Source organism: Cervus canadensis, chromosome 4 (assembly GCF_019320065.1).
Source record: "Cervus canadensis isolate Bull #8, Minnesota chromosome 4, ASM1932006v1, whole genome shotgun sequence".
NCBI lineage: Eukaryota > Metazoa > Chordata > Mammalia > Artiodactyla > Cervidae > Cervus > Cervus canadensis.
In genome coordinates, this window is record NC_057389.1 from 781482 (window position 1) to 790253 (window position 8772).

The following is an 8772-nucleotide window of genomic DNA, read 5'->3' on the forward strand; positions in this document are numbered from 1 at the left end:
GTCCACCACCAACTCCGGGAGTTTGCTCAAACTCATGTCCATGGAGTCAGTGATGCCATCTAACCCTCTCATCTTCTGTCGCCCCTTTCTCCTGCCAACTTCAATCATTCCCAGCATCAGGGTCTTTTCCAATGAGTCACTTCCTCACATCAGGTGGCCAAAGTATTGGAGTTTCAGCTTTAGCATCAGTCCTTCCAATGGATATTCAGGACTGATTTCCTTTAGGATGGACTGGTTGGATCTCTCTGCTGTCCAAGGGACTCTCAAGAGCCTTCTCTAACACCACAGTTCAAAAGCATCAGTTCTTCAGCTCTCAGCTTTCTTTATAGTCCAATTCTTACATCCATACATGACTACTCTATAGTCCAACTCGCACACCCATACATACAAGAAAAACCATAGTTTTGACTAGACAGATCTTTGTTAGCAAAGTAATGTCTCTGCTTTTTAATATGCCATCTAGGTATTCTTTTTTCTTTTCTTTTCTTTCTTTTCTTCCAAGAGCAAGCGTCTTTGAATTTCGTGGCTGCACTCACCATCTGCAGTGATTTAGGAGCCCAAAAATATAAAGTCAGCCACTGTTTCCCCTGTTTCCCCATCTACTTGCCGTGAAGTGATGGGACCAGATGCCATGATCTTAGTTTTCTGAATGTTGAGCTTTAAGCCAACTTTGTCACTCTCATCTTTCACTTTCATCAAGAGGTTCTTTAGTTCTTCTTCACTTTCTGCCATAAGGGTGGTGTCATCCGCAACTCTGATGTTATTGATATTGCTCCCACCAATCTCGATTCCAGCTTGTGTTTCATCCAGTCCAGCATTTCTCATGATGTACACTGCTTATAAGTTAAATAAGCAGGGTGACAATATACAGCCTTGACATACTCCTTTTCCTATTTGGAACCAGTCTGTTATTCCATGTCCAGTTATAACTGTTGCTTTCTGACCTGCATACAGATTTCTCAGGAGGCAGGTGAGGAGGTCTGGTATTCCCATCTCTTGAAGAATATTCCACACTTTGTTGTAATCCACACAGTCAAAAGTTTTGGCACAGTCAATAAAACAGAAGTAAATGTTTTTCTGACACTATCTTGCTTTTTCAATGATCCAATAGTTGTTGGCAATTTCATCTCTGGTTCCTCTGCCTTTTCTAAATCCAGCTTGAACATCCAGAAGTTCAAGGTTCATGCTCCATTGAAGCCTGAAATGGATAATTTTGAGCATTACTTTGCCAGCATGTGAGATGAGTGCAGTTGGACCAGAGTTTGAGCATTCTCTGGCATTGTCTTTCTTTGGGATTGGAATGAAAACTGACCTTTCCAGTCTTGTGGCCACTCCTAAGTTTTATAAATTGGCTGGAACATTGAGTGCAGCACTTTCACAGCATCATCTTTTAAGACTTGAAATAGCTCAACTGGAATTTCATCACCTTCACTAGCTTTGTTCATAGTGATGCTTCCTAAGGCCCACTTGATTTCACATTCCAGGATGTCTGGCTCTAGGTGAGTGATCACACCATCATGATTATCTGGGTCGGGAAGATCTTTTTTGTACAGTTCTTCTCTGTATCCTTGCCATCTCTTCTTAATATCTTCTGCCTCTGTTAGGTCCCTACCATTCCTCTCCTTTATTGGGCCCATCTTTCATGAAATATTCCCTTGGTATCTCTAATTTTCTTGAAGAGATCTCTAATCCTTCCCATTCTGTTGTTTACCTCTATTTCTTTGCACTGATCACTGAGAAAGGCTTTCTTATCTCTCCTTGCTCTTCTTTGGAACTCTGCATTCAAATGGGTATCTCTTTCTTTTTCTCCTTTGCCTTTCACTTCTCTTCTTTTCAGAGCTATTTGTAAGGCCTCCTCAGACATCCATTTTGCCTTTCTGCATTTCTTTTTCTTGGAGATGGTCTTGATCACTGCCTCCTGTTCAATGTCACAAAGCTCCAACCATAGTTATTCAGGCACTCTGTCTAGCAGATATAATCGCTGGAATCTATTTGTCACATCTACTATATAGTCATAAGGGTTTTGATTTAGGTCATACCTGAATGATCTACTGGTTTTTCCAATTTTCTTCTATTTAAGTCTGAATTTGGGAATAAGGAGTTCATGGCCTGAGCCACAGTCAGCTCCCAGTCTTCTTTTTGCTGACTGTATAGAGCTTCTCCATCTTTGGCTGCAAAGAATATAATCAACCTGATTTCAGTATTGACCATCTGGTGATGTCCATGTGTAGAGTCTTCTCTTGTGTTGTTAGAAGAGGGTGTTTGCTATGATGAATGCATTCTTTTGGCAAAACTCTATTAGGGTTTGCCCTGCTTCATTCTGTACTCCAAAGCCAAATTTGCCCGTTACTCCAGGTATTTCTTGATCTCTTACTTTTGCATTCCAGTCCACTTTAATGAAAAGGACAACTTTTTTGGGTGTTAGTTCTTGAAGGTCTTGTACGTCTTCATAAAATCATTCAATTTCAGCTTCTTCAACCTTATTGGTCGGGGCATAGACTTGGATTACTGTGAATATTGAATGGTTTGCCTTGGAAATGAACAGAGATCATTCTGTCATTTTTGAGATTGCATCCAAATACTACATCAGACTCTTTTGTTGACTATCAAGGCTACTCCATTTCTTCTAAGGAATTCTTGCCCAAAAGACATAATGGACATCTGAATTATATTCACCCATTCTAGTCCATTTTATTTAGCTGATTCCTGAAATACCAACGTTCACTCTTGCCATCTCCTGTTTGACCACTTCTAATTTGCCTTGATTCATGGACCTAACATTCCAGGTTCCTATGCAATATTGTGCTTTATAGCATCAGACTTTACTTCCATCACCAGTCACATCCACAACTGGGTGTTGCTTTTGCTTTGGCTCTGTCTCTTCATTCTTTCTGGAGTTATTTCTTCACTGATCTCTAGAAGCATATTGGGCACCTACCGACCTGGGGAGCTTATCTTTCAGTGTCCTTTCTTTTTGCCTTTTCATACTGCTCATGGGGTTCTCAAAGCAAGAATACTGAAGTGGTTTGCCATTCCCTTCTCCAGTGGCCCATGTTTTGTCAGAAATCTCCACCATGACCCGTTCGTCTTGGCTGGCTCTACACAGCATGGTTCATAGTTTCATTGAGTTAGACAAGGCTGTGGTCCATGTGATCAGATTGGTTAGTTTTCTGTGACTGTGGTTTTCAGTCTGTCTGCCCTCTGATGGAAATCCAATTTTCTGTTGAAGGGCGAGGTTGTGTTCCCTCTCTGTTTTTTGACCTGAGGCCAAACTATGGTGGAGGTGATGAAGATAACGGTGACCTCCTTCAAAAGATGCCATGCAGGCCCTGCTACAGTCAGTGTCCCAACACTGCGGCAGGCCACCACCAACCCACGCCTCCAGCAGAGACTCCTGGACATTCACGGGCAAGTCTTGGTCAGTCTCCTGTGGGTCACTGCTCCTTTCTCCTGGGTCCTGGTGTGCACTAGGTTCTGTTGTGCCCTCCAAGAGTCTGCTTCCCCAGTCCTGTGGACGTTCTGGCGGCTCCGTGGTGGGTTAATGGTGACCTTCTCCAAGAGGGCTTCTGCCATACCCAGGTCTACTGCACCCAGAGTCCCTGTTCCTGCGGCAGTCCACTGCTGACCCATATCTCCTCAGGACACACCCAGACACAGTTCTGTCTCAGTCTTCGTGTGGTGGAGGTCCTGGTGTGCACAGGGTGCATTTGAGCCCTCTGAGTGTCTCTGGCAGGTGTGGGGTTTGATTCTGAATGTGATTGTGCCCCTCGGACCATCTTTCTGGGGCTTCTCCTTTGCCCCTGGACGTGGGGTATCTCCTCAGAGTCACTCGAGTGTGATGCAATTGCTGCTCCAGCATATGATGGAAACATCAGTCAGTCAGTTCAGTCGCTCAGTCGTGTCCGACTCTTTGCAACCCCGTAGGCAGAAGCCCACCACGCTCCCCCATCCCTGGGATTCTCCAGGCAAGAACACTGGAGTGGGTTGCCATTTCCTTCTCCAATCAATGAAAGTGAAAACTGAAATGGAGTCACTCAGTCGTGTCCGACTCTTCGCAACCCCATGGACTGCAGCCTACCAGGCTCCTCCAACCATGGGATTTTCCAAGCAAGAGTACTGGAGTGGGTTGCCATTGCCTTCTCCTCTAAATATTGAGCTTTAAGCAAACATTTTCACTCTCCTCTTTCAGTTTCATCAACAGGCTCTTTAGTTCTTCTTTACTTTATGCCATAAGGGTGGTGTCATCAGCATTTCTGGGGCTATTGATAATGTTCCCAGCAATCTCGATTCCAGCTTGTGCTTCCTCCAGCCCACCGTTTCTCATGATGTACTCTGCATACAAGTTAAATAAGCAGGCTGACAATATACAGCCTTGACATGCTCCTTTCAAATTTGGAACCAGTCTGTTGTTCCATGTCCAGTTCTAACAGTTGCTTCCTGACCTGCATACAGGTTTCTCAAGAGGCAGGTCAGGTGGTCTGGCATTCCCATCTCTTTCAGAAATTTCCACAATTTATTGTGATCCACAGTCAAAGGCTTTGGCATAGTCAATACAGCAGAAATAGATATTTTTTGGAACTCTCTTGCTTTTTCAATGATCCAGTGGATGTTGGAAATCAGAACTCTGGTTCCTCTGCCTTTTCTAAAACAAGCTTGGACATCTCGATGTTCACAGTTCATGTATTATTGAAACAATTATATCTACTATTGTGGGCAATAATCCCTTAGAAGAAATGGAATAGCCATCATAGTCAACAAGAGAGTCTGAAATGCAGTACTTGGATGCAGTCTCAAAAATGACAGAAGGATTTCTGTTCATTTCCAAGGCAAACCATTCAATATCACAGTAATCCAAGGCTATGCCCTGACCAGTATTGTTGAAGAAGCTGAACAGTTCTATGAAGACCTCCAAGACTGGAATGCAAAAGAAGGACGTCAAGAAACACCTGGAGTACCAGGCAAATTGGGCCTTGGAGTACAGAATGAAGCAAGGCAAAGGTTAATAGAGTTATGCCAAGTGAATGCACTGGTAAAAGCAAACACCCTCTTAGGAAAAAAAGTGTACTTAAAACTCAACAATCAGAAAACTAAGGTCGTGGCATCTAGTCCCATCACTTCATGACAAGTAGATGGGTAAACAATGGAAACAGTGTCCGAATTTATTTGTGGGATGGGGGTGGTGGTCCACCAGGCTTCAGCAATACGTGGACTGTGAACTTCGAGATGCTCAAGCTGGTTTTAGAAAAGACAGAGGAACCAGAGATCAAATTGCCAACATCCGCTGGATTATCGAAACAGCAAGAGAGTTCCAGAAAAACATCTATTTCTGTTTTATTGACTATGCCAAAGCCTTTGTGGATCACAATAAACCATGGAAAATTCTGAAAGACATGGGAATACCAGACCACTTGACCTGCCTCCTGAGAAACCTGTATGCAGGTCAGGAAGCAACAGTTAGAACTGGACATAGAACAATGGACTGGTTCCAAACATGAAATGGAGTACATCAGGGCTGTATATTATCACCCTGCCTATTTAACTTATATGCAGAGTACCTCATGAGAAACCCTGGGCTGGAGGAAGCACAAGCTGGAATTGAGATTGCCAGGAGAAATAACAATAACCACAGATATGCAGATAACATCACCCTTATGGCAGAAAGTGAAGTAGAACTAAAGAGCCTGTTGATGAAAGTGAAAGAGGAGAGTGAAAAAGTTAGCTTAAACCTCAACTTTCAGAAAACCAAGATCATGGCATCTGGTCCCATGACTTCATGGCAAATAGATGGGGAAACATTGGAAAGAGTGACAGACTATTTTGGGGGGGCTCCAAAATCACTACAGATAGAGACTGAAGCCATGAAATTAAAAGATGTTTACTATTTGGAAAAAAAAACTATGACACACCTAGACAGCATATTAAAAAGCAGTGACATTACTTTGTCAACAAAGGTCCATCTAGTCAAACCTATGGTTTTTCCGGTAGTCATTTATGGATTTGAGAGTTGGACTATAAAGAAAGCTCAGCGCCGAAGAATGGATGCTTTTGAACTGTGGTGTTGGAGAAGACTCTTGAGAGTCCCTTGGACTTCAAGGAGATCCAACCAGTCCGTCCTAAAGGAGATCAGCCCTGGATGTTCATTGGAAGGACTGATGCTAAAGATGAAACTCCAATACTTTGGCCACCTGATTCGAAGAGTTGACTTATTTGAAAAGACCCTGATGCTGGGACAGATTGAAGGCGGGAGGAGAAGGGGATGACAGAGGATGAGATGGTGAGATGGCATCACTGACTCAATGGGCATGGGTGTGGGTCGACTCCAGGAGTTGGTGATGGACAGGGAGGCCTGGAATGCTGCAGACCATGGGGTCACTAAGAGTCGGACGGGACTGAGCAACTGAACTGAACCAAGTCACTGTTATTAACAGTCTCCTTCCTATCAATTTGAGCATTAGACCCCTGATTCCAATATGACCAATGAATACATTTAGTCTCCAATATTTTCTATCCCTAATACTAAGCCCTATGCATATGACACATATCCTTATCCATTCTTATCAAGTACTCTTCCACAGGTATAAGAAATGTGTCTGACTAGACTTACTTTGAGAGAGTAAATAATAGAGATTTAAATCCTCTTATATCTAGAATTATAGGAACTGAACATACCCCTAAGAATCCAAAGTTCTTTGTGCTACCAAATTACACCACATTCTATGAGTAAGGTCAGCTAATTAAACTACTGGGCCTGTACCCCAAAAATGTTCATTTATACCCTTTCTGTACTAATAAGTCCCATCATCTTTATCATTATCCTATCAACTATTTTCTCAGGATTTATTGTCATTATAATTATCTCCATTGATTACTTATCTGATTTGGCTTTGAAATAAATACATTAGGCATGATCCCCATCATAATAAATAATTCAACCCAGGAGTGACAGAAGCATCAACTAAATACTTGACACAATCCACCACATCAATATTACTCATGATAACTGTCATTATCTATTATTCTCAGGCCAATGGACTGTCACAAAACTATTTAATCCAACAGCATCCATATTAATAACAATAGCCTTATGAATAAAACTGGAAATATCTGCATTTCACAATGGAGTACCAGAAGGTATACAAGACATTTTACTAACATCTGGCTTAATCCTATGAACATGACAAAAACTTGCACCCATGTCTGTGCTATACCAAACTTCACCATCAATTAATTTAATAGTGTACTGTGTGCAGGGCTTAGTTGCTCAGCCATATCTGACTCTTTTTGACTCCAGAGACTGTATCCCACCAGGCTCTTCTGCTATGGGCATTCTCCAGGCAAGAATACTGGAGTTGGTTGCCATGCTCTCCTCCAGGGAATCTTCCCAAGCCAGGGATCAAGCCCAGGTCTTCCACATTGCAGGCAGATTCTCTATCATCTGAGACATCAGGGAAGCCCAAGTTGATACAAGCTATATCCACATTATCCATTATAATTGGAGGCTGAGGATGGTGAAATCAAATGCAGTATGAAAGATCACAGCCTAGTCATCAACGGCCCACATAGGATGTATAAACGCCATCCTATTATGTAATCCCACTCTGACAGCACTAAAACTGGTTGCTGCTGCTGCTGCTGCTAAGTCGCATCAGTCGTGTCCGACTCTGCAGTCCCATAGACGGCAGCCCACCAGGCTCTGCCGTCTCTGGGATTCTCCAGGCAAGAACACTGGAGTGGGTTGCCATTTCCTTCTCCAATGCATGAAAGTGAAAAGTGAAAGTGAAGTTGCTCAGTTGTATCCGACTCTTAGCAACCCCATGGACTGCAGCCTACCAGGCTCCTCCACCCATGGGATTTTCCAGGCAAGAGTACTGGAGTGGGTTGCCATTGCCTTCTCCACTAAACCTGGTTATATTATCTTAACTTCCACGATATTCAGAATGTCCATAACCAACTCCACCACCACCACATTATCACAATCACATACATGCAACAAGATACCTATCATAACAACCCTTATCCTCATCATTCTATTATCAATAGGGGCCTTCCACCACTATTAGGACTGAGACCCAAGTGAATAATTACTGAAAAAATAACAACAACCAAAAAAAACATTGTTTTACCAACAGTAATAGCAATCATGGCACTACTGTACTTCAACATATGACTCACACCCTCCACGGCACTAACCTTATTCCTCTCCACAAATAACAGAGAAAACCTGATGATTCTACACTATGAAACAAATGACACTCCTATCCACAATAATTGTAATAGCCACAATATTTCCACCCATAACACCAATTCTCTCAGTGCTGGAATAGGAATTTAGGTTAACTAGACCAAGAGCCTTCAATGCCCTGTGTGCTGTGGGCTTAGTCGCTCAGTCATGTCTGACTCTTTGCGATCCCATAGACTGTAGCCCACCAGGCTCCTCTGTCCATGGGATTCTCCAGGCAAGAATCCTGGAGTGGATTGCCATTCCCTTCTCCAGGGGATCTTCCCGATCCATGAATGGAACCCAAGTCTCCTGCATTGCAAGCAGATTCTTTACTGTATGAACTACAGGAAAATTCCTGTACTACAAGGATGTTCCTTATACTTCAAAGTTCTAAGCAAGTATAATTTACTTAATTCCTGTTCATAAGGTTTGCAAGATTATATCTTACATCAATTGAATGCAAACCAGCCACTTCAAGCTAAACCCTCTCTAGATTGGTGGGCTATAACCCCACGAACTTTTAGTTAACAGCTAAATACCCTGGTCAACTG